Source organism: Palaemon carinicauda, chromosome 15 (assembly GCF_036898095.1).
Source record: "Palaemon carinicauda isolate YSFRI2023 chromosome 15, ASM3689809v2, whole genome shotgun sequence".
NCBI classification, from domain to species: domain Eukaryota; kingdom Metazoa; phylum Arthropoda; class Malacostraca; order Decapoda; family Palaemonidae; genus Palaemon; species Palaemon carinicauda.
Window position 1 is genome coordinate 22,530,904 of NC_090739.1, and position 16,985 is coordinate 22,547,888.

General features: G+C 33.9%; 1 non-coding gene across 1 annotated transcript; it reads left to right on the forward strand.

Annotated features, from left to right (window-relative positions):
* The first annotated feature begins 464 nt into the window (after window positions 1-464).
* On the forward strand, window positions 465-537 carry TRNAK-UUU (transfer RNA lysine (anticodon UUU)). The gene has a single exon. It is a non-coding gene; the product is annotated as a tRNA-Lys (tRNA).
* Window positions 538-16,985: the final 16,448 nt, after the last annotated feature.

Here is a 16,985-nt window from a genome sequence, read left to right on the forward strand (position 1 = left end):
ACACTCCCATTTCCTAACTATAACCCTCCTCACCAGAGTATGGCAACACCCTCTCCCCACTGAGGGACGTAGAGAGACGTCTGGCCATGCCACTGAGCGTGACCGGAAACACGCACACACAGTTCAAAATAAATTTAATTTTTAATAAATTGTGGGTTATATATATATATATATATATATATATATATATGAGAGAGAGAGAGAGAGAGAGAGAGAGAGAGAGAGAGTTCGAATAGATTGAAAACCAAATATCGTAATGTTCTATATATATATATATATATATATATATATATATATATATATATAGATGCAATTATGTTCACCTAAGCACTTTAGTATTTCTGGTTTGTACATAAGCGACGTTCTTAATCTTATCCATGTTAATAACTTTAACACCATTACAACACTAAAATTTCATATTTTTACTTATGATAAGAAAATGTTAAATTCCTCTCTCCGTATAAGCCCGGATAGCTCAGTCGGTAGAGCATTAGGCTTTTAACCTAAGGGTCCAGGGTTCAAGTCCCTGTTCGGGCGTACGAGTTTTATCCGTCTCTAAAGACTCAAGACGAAGATAAATTAAGCATGAAGTGAGAATGTTGAGAATTGTGTAAATAATTATGGTTGATTCTCGACGAATAACAACTAAGAAACATGGTCGTTGATCTTGAAACAAGAAGTGAGCAAAACATTGCAGTCATTTCCCTTTCTTCCTCATGATCCCATCGAGTGAACGAATGCGAGCGTTTTGAGCATCTTCGACGCTAAATAGATGTTGTTTAAGATCAAATCTAATGTTTTGTTCATTTTGGATAATGACAAAGCATCGTGGAGGATATTCTATACATTCAGATTTGCTATTGGATCTACTAAAATTAGGCCAAATCGATTAGATAACATTTTAGCAACCATCCCATCGGCGAAGAGACCGAAAAAGACCTTGAGTAGGTGAATGACTGTCTCGGTAAAAAGGCCTCGGCGGTACACTGCCACCAGACAAACGCCCTTCTTTCGCCTTTGCCACGTGAACAGAATAGAGGTCATTTTCATGCGAAGTCTTGACGCCAGAGTGTTTTACCTAAATACAAACTACTTTAAATATGTCAGCGAGTGAAGCTTTTCATCAAAAGCCTCGTACTGAATCACCGATATCTGTATTACATTCCGTTATTGATCTGAACAACGACGCGTTTCTCCAGTTACATCATCGCCCGACGATTGTCTTTTCTTTGACTTTGACCCTTCGGAGGGGCCCTGCTGTGTTTCTTCGCGTGAAACCAAATTTGTCTGGTATTAGCCAGGAGATGTCCAGGAAAATGAGACGAAAAAAAAAAAACATTGGTTTATATCTCAAACATTTCTTACATAATACTCGAGATTTTGCATAATCTGAACCAAAGATCATTATCATATGCAAATTCTACACAAAAAGCGATATCCCCTTCAAGGGCATCGCCAGTGGGTAATAACAGATGCTTCACTTTTTCAGGAATCCGACATATACTGGTTTGCAGTAGGGTTTTAAAAAACTCGAAATTTGTTTGCACGACCAATTTCGTAGAAATCTCGTTGCTGGGACAGTGTTTATTATTAATCTTGTATCCATTCGCTTGATCATTTAAAACTTTCCTATTGTTGACTCACCGTTAAAATATCATAGATCCTGGAACCCGTTTCTGAAAACACGTTGGCAAGCGTGCATCCTGGTAGTAGATAAATGGCATTGGATTCCACGAAATATTATTATGATCCAGTCCCTCATATAAGATTCAAGTTACCAAGAACATATTTCAGGAGGATCATCTCAGGTTAAGAATAGGAAAATAATGAGAATCGCCTGGTGTTTTACGATCATATAAACCTGCGTAGGTATGATAGATACTGAATATAAATTGAATGTGAAAAATTAGCTTTAATCATATCACATAACATTTTCCATTCTAGCTCAAGGTTTCTTAATTCTACGATTTTTTTTGTATAATATTTTTTAAGTTTTTATGACCTCACGTGTAATTATTATCATGTATGTACTCATAATCATACAAATATTGTGTATGTATTCAGTGGTTTGTCAGAATGGTTTAAAAACCTTCCATTCCTAAACCTAAGCCTAACGAACGAGAATCAGGTCGAATGACATTCCAGTGATCCGCGTTCTTTTATTATGTTCTCAGTTGAAATGTCAGTTCGTTCTTTTTCTTCTTGTTCCGACCTCGATGAAGATATTGATCTCCATACAGACACTGACGTCACCACGGCAACGTTCAAAGACACTTTAATGGCTGATTGACTTGGTTTATATCTATCTAACCGACGTCTGTATAAACAACTGTAGTCGAGGCTATGAAGCAAGAATTAGACTATAGGATTTTGTTCATCTTTTTTACTTTTCATTTATTTAATAAAAAAAAAAAACACACACAAGGGCTCAAAGGAAGTTCTTTTTCACCTTGAAAAGTATGAAGATAAGAGCAAAGCAACCATGTAGGATTTTCAGTAAATTTAGACCAAATTCCTTATCGTTTCAAACAAGAACACTAAATGGAAAGGTTATTCATCCATTTTTTATTGTTGTTATTTGGGCTTGTTTAACAATTTGTGAAATTTTCACTTGAATTAATCTTTTGTTTATCATTCAAGATGATTGAATCACTATATAGTGCCATATTACATAAGTCAATATATCAAACACACACACATATATCTATCTATCTATCTATCTATCTATCTATCTATCTATCTATATATATATATATATATATATATATATATATATATATATATATATATATATATATATTTATATATATATATATATATATATATATATATATATATATATATATATATATATATATATATATATATATATATACAGTATATATATATATATATATATATATATATATATATATATATAAATATATATATATATATATATATATATATATATATATATATATATATATATATATACAAACTTGGCACTACTTATCCAAGTACAAGTTGTAATAATAAATGTGTTTTACGGAGCATCTTACAGTTTTCAGAGCAGCCATCTGACGGAGAAGTCAGCCTCTTGGAGTGAGGTAACCGTAGCTATATAGCTTTCGGCGAAAGGATCCTCTTTAATAACCCCAGCTAGGGTTACTTACCATCGTAATGTGTGCCATACACCTCTACGTTCGTTGTTGTGAGTCCCATGCATTCATCTTCGATTATTCAGGTGGCTTTATGCCAGTACAGTGTATAGTTCTCAGTCCGAAGCACTTGTGCTGTCTACAGTAGATGTCTTACGATTTGATGACTCATACAAAAAGCTTGAAAGGTGACTGACACTTTAACCCTAAAGTTCTGGTGGGAATATTAGGAGGCTAAAAGTATTCATGATTAACAAGTTCTTATAACAGCCCAGATACGTAAATAAAAATAAAACCATAACGGAATTAACTAAATAAGTAACTTAGAATAGTCATTTTATTATCGTTTACGGATATTCCCTTAAAAGAAAAAAAAACAGGTAATAAGTCATTTTATTTACGAGAATCTAGTTTGAGGAAACCATGCCGCAGTACGTAAGCGTAGGGGAAATTCTTAGAGAGAGAGAGAGAGAGAGAGAGAGAGAGAGAGAGAGAGAGAGAGAGAGAGAGAGAGAGATGCGATGCGAGCCGCGAGCGGGGTTTGGCTAAGTGCCAGTTGGAAGTTGGAACTTGGATTGAGGGCTTGCCCCTAGAAGGGAGATGTCTATGGATGGGAATCGGGAAGTTTTGAGGACAGAGAGACAAAGATTATCATTTTCGGTTATTGTTACTATTATTACCGTCAATAATTAATGTTTGACCATAAGTAATCATAAAAAAAATACAAGGATTCTGTCGATGTTTGCTGTGATCTGCAATGTTCCCGAGATGTTGTCATCTCTCTCTCTCTCTCTCTCTCTCTCTCTCTCTCTCTCTCTCTCTCTCTCTCTCTCTCTCGATCAATGATAGACCAGAATTCTTTTCTGCTACAGGCATTCAGTTCATCTGTAGGGAGGTTATTTTTAGAATGGTGGTGAAACTCATGCTTCCATCTACTTGATAATCTCAAATCATATAAGCTTATTAGACTATTATATTTATCTTTTAAGATGATTTTCTCAAAAAGAAAAAAAAACGCCCAGATACTGTATATATGTCCTTGATCCTAGGGAAGAGTTCAACCTGAGACAATAAGAACTGCGCACCTCACGGATTCCAATTTTCATTAGCGATTTGAGTTTCTCTGAAGTGGAATATCAGCATAGTAATGGTAAGCTACCATTCACATTGCTCATCGATAAGGGAACTGTAGTCCGAAGTAACATAACATATATCGAGAGTTAAAGTCACAGGACTGAGAATATTGCCAAAAACCTTGGATAGAAATCATTCTTCGATATCTAATACTCACGATGAACATAACCTCTATCCAAGGAATTTGTGGTTACGATTGTGACAGGGTAAGTATGTCGGTAAAGTTGGCAGCCCTGACAAAAGAGTGAACGTCATACCGCTGACGTCACTGTAGCAGCTTCCTGAACCGCTCGACCACGAGGCTTGGCTGTATGCCTCCCAAGTTAACTTATAACTCTCTCTCTCTCTCTCTCTCTCTCTCTCTCTCTCTCTCTCTCTCTCTCTCTCTCTCTCTCTCTCTCTTACATTTGGAAGTGGAAACAATTTGCCATGTCCTACAAGGATTTTAGTTAAAAACGCTGATTTCATGAAGATCCGCTAATTCTAAGAAGTTTCAAAACTTTCAGAATTTCTCCATACACTACGTTTCAACTTCCTCTGCTATGGTAGAAATTTCACGTTAAAAATTCACTAAATCTATCGAATCTCCTCAAATATTTAACACAGAGTTGGGTCTAGGTCAGCTAGGGAATAGAAAACAATAATAATTCAACACAATTATTAGAATTGAACCATTTTTTGCAGGCTCTATGTGAACCCTGTCAGTGAAGAGAGTTTGCTAATCCTCGTGTTATGATTTCCCCACTGTGTATTCTGCAATTGTGGGAATGCGAGTGGTGCAAGAGCGTTCCGCACAATAAGAACATTGTGATTGTGTGGGTGAGAAAACGACAGAGTAACAGTACTACCACCTATCATATTTATTCCAGATTCTTTTGCTGTTGTGGTTTCTCTTAGGAACTTAAATTTAAGATATATATATATATATATATATATATATATATATATATATATATATATATATATATATATATATATATAATATATATGTGTGTGTGTGTGTGTGTGTGTGTGTGTGTGTGTACATACTACATGTGTGTGTTACTTGGACATGCTACTTTACGATTATAGTTAATAGATATCTTAGTAGTGTGTAAGAATTGAAGACAGCATAAAAAACTGGTATAATCTAGTATAATTTATAATATATTTTCACAAGTACTACAAGGAGCCTACTCTTAATGTACAGTGTATGTATAAAAGGAAATCATTAGTTATCTTATACTTCGAAATACATCAAGCCATTTTCCCCCGTATTTCTGTACCTTCAAATAACGTTACTGAGAAGATGGAATAATTTGAAATTGGGACAAAACACGAAATTCAAGAACACGTAAAAAGAAAATTTCATTAACATCAGAAGGCAATATGAGAGTAAAGTACTTACGTCAAGGGTATAGTCTAAAACCCAATGTCTAATATGGTAAATAGCCTACATCGTAAAATGAAAGTGAATAGGATATCAAGAAATTGGCCTAAATCGATTTATTTCAGCTTCCGTCTCTATAAATGTCAAGAATAGAAATAAAAGATGGAGCAATCGAATAAGATTCTTTTTAATTATTTGTAACAGGAGCATCTACTGATGATAATAAAATGTAGTAAAGAGAAAGAATTTACGAGTCGATAAGAAAAATGCGAATGCCACAAACCAATCTATGAGAAATGGTGCAGTATCGGATTCAAACCTAGAAATGGCGCAGTCTCGTAACTTGGCAAACTTGCTTGACGCAGCACAGCACCGGTGGACATTAATTACAAACAGATAAACTTGCAGATGAGTCTTGTTGGAATATTTTTTTTTTCTCTTTTACCCAGTCACTCCGTGCAAGCGAGACCCCTTTCACCTCTTGCATAACTTTGAAAGTAGGCCGAACCCGAGTGTGCATGTCAACTAAACATGAACTTTGTTGTGATTTTTATAATGGTTTCCTTTTGATCGTAAATCTAGTATCTAAACAGTTTAAAAGCTTAATAAATCTGGTGATGTTCCATTTAAATATTTTTTTTTCGGTTACCAAGCTAGGTCGTAGTGTATTTTAAACGAGGCAATATTCTGTTGTTGGTACATTCCGCTAATATACAAAGACAGCTTTATATTAGTTGGCCGTGAGAGACTGCGCTCTCGTGAGTGCGCATGTTGAGCTCAGCCTGGGGCAGAAGCCAGGGCTTAGAAAAACTTACCATTTTGGCTTAGTGTCTCACTGTCTGACGGCACAAAGGTGTGCATAAACAGTCTACCGATATAGAGAACGGCTTGCATATTATCATTTTACAAGTTGCAATATGATAAAAATTCGTCGAAATTAAAAGGTGTTTTTTCCATTTAACTGACGCAGAGCAGGAAAGATCCCTGTAAAGTTTTCACGGAAACTTAGTCTGAGTCAGATTCGGGTTGGGTGACTGGTGAGGTTAAAAGAATTGAATGCTCGGGGAGATTCCCAAAGGTGTAATTTGACCAACTGTTCCACCTACAGAGAGAGAGAGAGAGAGAGAGAGAGAGAGAGAGAGAGAGAGAGAGAGAGAGAGAGAGAGAGAGAGAGAATCATTCCACTGAACAGATATCAATGTAGACTATAGTTGGTATCGGTACATATTCCGGAATAATGTTTAGACTAGTTTTCAATCATGTTTAGTATTGGTCAATTGACAAATTCTGATAAATGGGACGAGCCCGCTACTTTACGCAATTTAATGGGGACATTTTAACCCAAACATAGACGCTGAGAGACCACCATGTATTAATTAAATCATGTTTAATTAATCTCAGCTGTATGTGTAGCCTACACGCATGCACACACATGTCATGCAAGCCTGTACAACTGTGTATAATAACGGTGCACCTCAGGGATAGAAAGTCGACTTTATACAGGTGTGTGGTTCCAGGTATCATTGTCCGGATCTGAACAATGATACGGTTGACATCCGATGTCAACCAAGGTTGACAATTGATGACATCTTTTTACCTTTCTGTTTCTAAGTCCTTTGTATTAATGACTGGGGTTAAGACACGCGAGACTCAAGTAACATGTACAGTGTGTTCCTCTCATATTTCAGAATTGCATGTCTTCATTCTTGCCCCTTCACCCGAAAGCGGGAGGGGGGTTTGAAGAAAGGGACTTTTGGCTTATGAAACGGCTCTTCCACTTTCTGATTTCTGTTTGAGGAGGAAGTGCAGCAGTACGTGACGGCTCGTGGCTAAAATCAGCGGGGGTGCTGCCCCCCCCCCCTGCCCCAAATGTAGCCTTTGTTTTAATATTGTGTGGAAGGAAACAAACAGGTATAAGAAAATATATTCAGAAACTCGATAGAATTTTCAAAGAAAAAAAAAAAAAACAATTCTTACTGACCATAACCTAAGTTGGAACTGTTCAATCTTGATCCATTCATTTAAAAATTGAATAATTTTTCTTGTTTTATTAGGAACAAAAATATCTAGCCTACCATTTTCGCCTTATCTCTGGATGACAGACTACTGAGGAATGTATTTCTCCAATGGAAGCACTGCGAGTTTATTTAGTCTTTTCGAATTCATAGTGCTTCTTAAAAATGTTTTTATTGTTTTCAGTTATGAAAAGCAGCGCTCTGCCTCTGTTGTAGTCATGGGAATTGTAATGAACCCCACCCCCCAAAAATAATAAGTCAAATAGAATAGCTGAAAGTAGAATGATAATCTAATTCTATACTATATTACATTCAAGAATATAGTACACAGTTTTCCAGCACAACAACCCGCAGCTGGAACTGTTAAGTACACAGTTACATCCAAATATGCCTTTATTTATTTATTTTTTTCATAAAGTGAAGAAAGGCTACTGACATTTAGCTTAAAGATTATATATTGTAAAAATATAAAAAAAAAAATTGCAGAAAAAAAACATAATATTGAATAATATAAAATGAATATAGGGTGCTACAGTTCCACAGTACTTATCACGAGCCCCTACTGAAATGCAGTTTTATGTATTCTTGCTGACGCAAAACGCAGTTATGCCCAATTACGTATCTCAGAGTTTCCTAGTTTTTTTTAGCTAAACGTCTTCGTTATGTTTTCTTAATTTTCATATCATGGTTTCATACATTTATTCTGTGGGTGTACATATGTTTGTACGTTAATTGGATACATATGCATGACATTCTTACCGGAATATTTATATAATAAAATGTAGTATAAAGAACTGTTGTGCATAAGATAAGGAAATTAACACTACAGAATTATACAGTGCCTTTGAAAGCACAAATACAGTGTGAAAAAAACTTGATTAACTGGACCAAAATATAGCAGAGATTATTTAATATCACTTGAGAACAAGTCGGGTGAACTATTCAGTAAGTTACAGAAAAATTTGATGAATATTTTTAATAATAATGTCATTAAAGCATAAATAAAAATTATTCAAGAACACTATTTATTGCAACTCAAAAAATAGTGGGCGGCTTATTTTGACCAAATTATATTATTATTATTATTATTATTATTATTATTATTACTATCCAAGCTACAACCCTAGTTGGAAAAGCAAGATGCTACAAGCCCAGGGGCTCCAACAGGGAAAAATAGCCCAGTGAGGAAAGGAAATAAGGAAATAAATAAATGAAGAGAACAAATTAACAATAAATCATTCTAAAATAGGTAACAACGTCAAAACAGACATGTCATATATAAACTATTAACAACATAAAAAACAAATATGTCATAAATAAACTATAAAAAGACTCATGTCCGCCTGGTCAACAAAAAAGCATTTGCTCCAACTTTGAACTTTTGAAGTTCTACTGATTCAACCACCCGATTAGGAAGATCATTCCACAACTTGGTCACAGCTGGAATAAAACTTCTAGAGTACTGCGTGTTTGGTTAAGTCTCAGCTGCATATGGAAATGCTGTAAATGGATTACATCTGATACAAATATCAATAATCATTACCTGCATTAATGATAGTCGGTAATACTCGATGTAAGTTTTAGACAGTGATGACACCACTTAGATAATCGAGTTCTTAATATATTTGTAGGTACAGGTACATATGAAAAACATGTCTTATTTCATAATGGCTTTAGCGGATAGCCATAGAACGTAAAAAAAAGTAATATCTATTGCTAACTTGGCTACATTGTTCAATATAGCCTGTAAATTCCTCAGTAAATATCTTGGCACAACATTAAAGAGATTCTTAAGTTTTTAATATAAATGAGACCTTTTCCTTGCAGATCAGAAAGGAAAGAAACTAAAAACTATAGACAATGAGAGAGAGAGAGAGAGAGGAGAGAGAGAGAGAGAGAGAGAGAGAGAGAGAGAGAGAGAGATTAAGTTATATTATTCTAGGAATGTGGTTGCTGGTCTCACATCCTTGCCCCAGTTGGCTGGACAAGTTAAGCGTCAGCATATAGAACCACAGACCTTCAGAACGTGAGCCAATATATCCTTGAATGAGTCGGATGTCTAAATTGTCATATTCTATTTCTACTGAATACATTTTTTTTTTCTTTTTATTAAAAAGTTAAATTACATCTTCTTTACAATCACAATATTTACAGTATAATTACATTTAATTGCATTTTTTCTTTAAACAATTCCATCTAATTTAACAATTTATATCACACATCTTGATTTTAATTCTTAGTTACTCAAAAACAATAATTTATATACTTTTTGGTGAATACGTTAAGAAGAATGAAATACTACTCTATAGACTGTTTTTCTCATTGGAGGAACTAGACATTGCCAACTGTGCTAAATAGGAAGTTCTTTGTTTCTTGAGGATTGTCAGAAACGCTTTTAAGGTTTGACAGATCAGTTAATGGCCAGGTGGATAAAAGGCAAAATTATTCATTTTCTGTTTTGGTGAATTTTAGACAGGATAATTTATGATAGCCTTCCCAGTTATCAATAAGAAGGTGAGCACTGTGTGAGACGTGAATTATTATTATTATTATTATTAGTATTATTGTTATTATTATTATTATAATCATCTAATGATTTCAATTCTACTTGGTTCAGATACAATTTATAAGCTTTGAACAGATTATAATTCCCACATGGCAAGAATTACACGACCGTTGGTTACATTATTTCTTTAACAAAGCAAGTCATTCTTTTACGTCTTTCAGTTCTCATATAATATGATGAAAAAAATGCGCATGCATAAAATTTTAATACTGAGTTGAGTTTCACAGGTGTTCACTGGCTGCTTTCCAGTAAGTTTGGGGATTGGGAAAACATTACCACTACAGGCAACACACCATACGTTAAACACTAATTCTAGGGGAATGGTGTATTTTAATCAAGGTAGCCTTTGATATGTCTTCTCTTGTTTCGTAATGAGAAAGTAAAGGTTTTGAAACATGTCATATGAAATTCACACCTTCTAAATACATTGTTATCATTGTTACTTTTTTTTCATTGTTTTTATTACGAATGTAGAATCTCACTTCTGCACAACAACGATAAACATACTCATGATAAATCCTGCTTAAACTCGTCGTCTTCTATCCCGGGCTGACCTCTCAAAACAGGCAGAATGAAGGACCCTAAATCGATCTCCAGGATATTACGTAACGTCTCCACCAGGGTATCCTATAAAATCCTTCTTGACGGTAGGCCTTGTGTGCATTCGTGTGTGCGCAGCCGTGTCTAGCATTGGCATGGCAACCAACAGAGAAAAGAAGTTATAAAAGTTATTAACTACATTGATTTAATTAGACACACGTTAAGATAATAATAATAGAAAAATCTAATCTCATAAATGTGATTAGGAAGAAAGACTGCAGTTCATATTTTTTCTCCAAAATCTTTATCAAATGATTACGTGTGTGAAGCATATTATTCAAGCCTCATACTTGCTCTCTCTCTCTCTCTCTCTCTCTCTCTCTCTCTCTCTCTCTCTCTCTCTCTCTCTCTCTCTCTCTCTGCGGCGTAGGTCTTCGTCTTCAGTGCTCAACTTCACTAATTGAACCCTCCAACATGGAGAATTTTCTTTTCGTGTACATGACCACAACTTGGTTCATTTTCCATGTGGTTATGTTTTTTGTAGGCTGACATGGCTGTGATTCTCTGTGCGCAGTCTGGCTCACAACAGCACCTTCTATAAATCGCATACGTCAGCAAAACGCCCTTTGGCCAGGCAATTAACCTTTGCATTGAAAAAAAAAATTGTTTGTAATTCTTCCATATTACGTAGTAGGTTGGCCAGGGCACCAGCCACCCTTTAAGATACTATAGCTAGAGAGTTTTTGGAGCATTTGACTAGCTTTACAGTACTACAATGGATCTCTCTCTCTGATTACGGCTCATTTTGTGTTTGCCTACACAAACGCCGACTAGTCTGGCTTATTCTCTCCCTATTTTCCTCTGTTCTCATGCACTCGACAACACTGAGCTTACTACGTTACAACTACTGCCCTGTAGCCTGATTGTTCAGTGGCTACTTTCCTCTTGATAAGGGTAGAAGAGACCTTAGCTATCGGTAAGGATCTCTTCTGGAAGAAAGACGCTCCAAAATCAAACCATTATTCTCTAGTCTTGGGTAGTGCCGTAACCCCTGTACCATGGCCTTCCACTATCTTGGATTAGAGTTTTCTTGCTTGAGGGTACACCCGAGCACGCTGTTATATCATATCTCTCCCCCTCTTTTTTAAGTTTTTATGGTTTATATATGAAAGATCTAATGTAATGTTGTCACTGTTCTTTCCTAGTTTCCTTTCCTCACTGGGCAATTTTCCCTATTAGAGCCCTATAGCTTGGGCTTATAACATCTTCCTTTTCCAACTAGGGTTATAGCTGAGCCTGTAATAATAATAATAATAATAATAATAATAATAATAATAATAATAATAATAATAATAATAATAATAATAGTACTGATGATTTAAGAACTATAAAAAAGGATCCTCTAGAGAAAATATCAAATAGATTAATTCAAGTAACGTTTTACTGTTCCTTTTCCTTGCACTTCGTTAAATCGTAATTTTCCATTCTTTATTTTGCTAATCAAACATAGCCTATGCCAATCCAACTTGGTGGTTAGCAGCAATTTCTTCTTTATTTCTTCTCACGAATAAACCATTTTAGAAGTAAATTTTTAAGCAATAGATTGTTGATGGTCACCGTAATGAGTGTATGAATGTAATATCTGGTGTTCCAAAAGGTAGTGTTCTTGGCCCATTACTTTTCTTACTATATACATTTATGTGGTTGACCTAGAAAACCAGTACGTAGCATAGAATATGATGCTACTCTCTGTGCATCAATTCCATTTCCTTGGGCTATTGTAGCATCCTGCTTTTCCAACTAGGGTTGTGGCTTAGCTAATAATAATAATAATAATAATAATAATAATAATAATAATAATAATAAAATAGATCTAAGTAAAATTAGTGCTTTTTACAAATTATGAGGCATGGATTTGAACACTAACAAAACACAAACTATGATTGTATGTTGAGGACAGGTGCTCCTCAACATCCAGAATTCTGTATTGATAATGTTCATTTAACTATATATAACATTGAAATTTTAGGAGTGAATCTTGATTGCAAATTTATTTTTGAGAAAAAACATTCGATCTGTTATTTCATTCTCATATAAGTTATTTGTTTCCTTATTCCCTTTCTTCACTGGGCTATTTTCCCCGGCGGAGCCCTTGGGCTTATAGCATCCTGCTTTTCCAGCTTAGCTAATAATAATAATAATAATAATAATAATAATAAACCAAGAGTCGATGAAATGGTGAATTCATGACGTCATAATTTTGTGGTCTGAAATAATAATAATGATAATAATAATAATAATGATAATAATAATAATAATAATAAACCACGAGTCGATGAAATGGTGAATTCATGACGTCACAATTTTGTGGTCTGAAATAATAATAATATTATTATTATTATTAATAATAATAATAATAATAATAATAATAATAATAATAATAAAAATAAGATCGAGGAAATGTGAATTCATGACGTCACAATTTTGGGGTCTTAAATAATAATAATAATAATAATAATAATAATAATAATAATAATAATAATAATAATAATAAACCAAGAGTCGAGGAAATGGTGAATTCATGACGTCACAATTTTGGGGACTAGAATAACATGGGTACGACGGCGATGTTACAACGCACCCAAACGACGTTTGCATTTGTGGCGAGTTGTAAGGGTGAATAGAAAATCAATCTCAAAGGGGAATGAAAGGGAAGGCAAAGGGTGAAAAAGGGAATGCAGGTGGAATTCATGATCGATGCTAATTTCCGCTTTCATGTCAGCCATGAAACGTTAAAGGGAAGAATTTCTCTGTCGAGAGAACTCGAGATTATACCGATGAATGTGTCTAGACTCTAGAAATGTTTGACTGCAAAAATATAAATAAATAAATAACAATATTGAAATTGGAAATAGACTTACTAGAAATATGGTATGGAACGGCTGATTACGACTATTATTGGGCTATCATATCGTTAACAGTTAAACTAACTGAATTAGCTATATAAGTAAAGTAAGTTTGAAATCCGAGACTACGTTCAAAGTAACACAGACAGGATTTTGATACAAGGTCTCTCTCTCTCTCTCTCTCTCTCTCTCTCTCTCTCTCTCTCTCTCTCTCTCTCTCTCTCTCACTTTAGGGCCATTAAGAAATACGATCCATGCAAGATAATCGGTAGGTCTATTAATATTACTGAATGGAAAGTCTTAATGATATGCGAACTGTAACTTTGTATTTTATTCCCAATAAAGACATTAACTCTGTACATTCACTTAGTGAAAAACGGCCTTAAGACAAAATCGTGAAAAAAAAATTATCAGCTAATATGGCGTCAAATTAATAATGTAAGCAAAAAGTGACATCCATGCTTTGTCTATTTTCCAGTTTCATTCTTATTGATTAAAATATTCACATCTTTTGGGAAATACCAAAATGACTAAGATACCCAACAACACGCTCTACATATTTCCTCTTCTTAGTAGTCACCTTTTACCCATATCTGTATGGGCTCGCTATTTCCTATCAGCTTTTTACACATATCACGAACTTAAATTTCCATTTATAGTCTCGAAAAAATTCAGCCAAATTAATAACACGTGATTTTTAAAAAAAATATTTATGCAAAGTTCAAGAAATGAAAGAGGTATCATTGCAAGAAATATTTTTCATGACTCACATTCCATCAGTAAGACAGGTGATGTCTTTAGGGACATCGTCCACAAAGGTAGAATGGTAGATGATGGAATGAATAAACAAAAAACCAAGACGACCGCATTAACACCACCGCTTTTATTATTATTATTATTATTATTATTATTATTATTATTATTATTATTATTATTATTATTATTATTATTATTATTATTATCATTAGTCTACAGAATTGTGGTTTAAAGTGTGGAGTTCCGTATTAGCCTACATCCTAATTGAGATACTACCGCTAGAGTTATGGGGTCCTTTAACTGGCTAGATAGTAATACATTGGATCCTTCTCTCTGGTTACGGTTCACTTTCCTTTTGCGTACACATACACCGAATAGTCTGACAAATTCTTTACAGATCCTCCTCTGTCCGCATACACCTGACAACACTGAGGTTACCAAACAATTCTTCTTTTTTTTCACCCAAGAGGTTAACTACTGTACTGTAATTGTTCAGTGGCTACTTTCCTCTTGGCAAGGGTAGAAGAGACCCTTTAGCTATGGTTAGCAGCTCTTTTAGGAGAAGGGCATTCCAAAAACAAACCATTGTTCTCTAGTTTTGGGTAGTGCCATATCTTCTGTACCATGATCTTCCACTGTCTTGGGTGAGAGTCCTCTTGCTTGAGGGTACACTCGGGCACACTATTCTATCTAATTTCTCTTCCTCTTGTTTTATTATTATTATTATTATTATTATTATTATTATTATTATTATTATTATTATTATTATTATTATTATTATTATCCATCGATTAGCAAAGACAATTAAACTTTATGTACAAAACTAACAATAAAAGCTGTTAAAACCAGGTCATAATTTAATCTCGTTGTATATCATAAACTTAGTAACATTGCCATCAGTAATATTTATCAGCAAGGTGTTTACTGTCTAAGACACGAAGGAGTTAATTGTAATAATCCAAATCGTTTCCTGATAAGGAAAAAAGTAATCAAAGCATCCACTTGTTTTTTATCAACGGAGTATGTCGAAAGCAATAATAACCTATAATAGGATTCGGTAAAAGCGGTGAATTGGGACTAGTGCCAACGACACACATCCGACTGAAGGCTTTGATGCTTTTCCGCTGCAGAGGTAAATATTTTGGGAAAACATGTAGTTATCTGATAAAAAAAAGATCTACTTGAACAGACCTCACTGTATATTGCTGTGTATTAACTGATCCCCGTCCAAAAACAAAAACAAAATATATGTATATATATATATATATATATATATATATATATATATATATATATGTATATATATACACACATATGCATATATATATATATATATATATATATATATATATATATATATATATATATATATATATATATATATATGTATATATATACACACATATGCATATATATATATATATATATATATATATATATATATATATATATATATATATATATATATATATATATATATATATATATATATATACACACACACATATATATATATATATATATATATATATATATATATATATATATATATATATATATACACACACACACACACACACACACACACATATATATATATATATATATATATATATATATATATATATATATATATATATATATATATATATATATATATATGTGTGTGTGTGTGTGTGTGTGTGTGTGTGTGTGTGTGTAGTTCCAACATAATTACGAGAGAATTTCTACGTAGCCATATACTGTTGGTACTACTATAGCAGTTCAAAATCCAGGTTACCATACTCACTTTAAGACTCCATGAATGTGAGAAGAAATTTCTTCGTCAGATGCCCCATCATTTGATGTAGATAACATATCCTTCAATCTCCATTGCAAGTTATCCCCCCCCTTTTTTTTAATCGATTTTAATTATATAACGGCCTACTGAAATATGCACCAGTTAAGTTTCAAGCCTCTGGCCTGTCCAACTATTTTACATAGGGAAGATACTTAAGGAGTCTAGGTAATAGTCTAAAAAGTTTTGCGAGTTATTAAATTTAGTGAGAGAGAGAGAGAGAGAGAGAGAGAGAGAGAGAGAGAGAGAGAGAGAGAGAGAGAGAGAGAGAGAGAGAGAGATTAGCTTTTCTCAACATGAGATCTTGTTCATTAGCAGCCCGTTTTAAGAGCCAACCCGTATTTTTTTCTCAGTCAGTCCCTACAGAGGATATGAGGCTCTAAAAATGTGTGCTTAACTTCATTGTGTTAGTATATATATATATATATATATATATATATATATATATATATATATATATATATATATATATATATATATATATAGTATGTTGCGTATCATCTTAATTATTCATTGCAGACCTCATAGTCACATTAAATTTCCATTTATGTAGTAAGCCAATAGGGACTAGGTATTTTACCTATGGAGAGAGAGAGAGAGAGAGAGAGAGAGAGAGAGAGAGAGAGAGAGAGAGAGAGAGAGAGAGAGAGAGACGGGTGTTATTGAAAGAGAGATTATTAGCTTATGTCAATATGAGATCTTGTTCATTAGCAGCCCGTTTT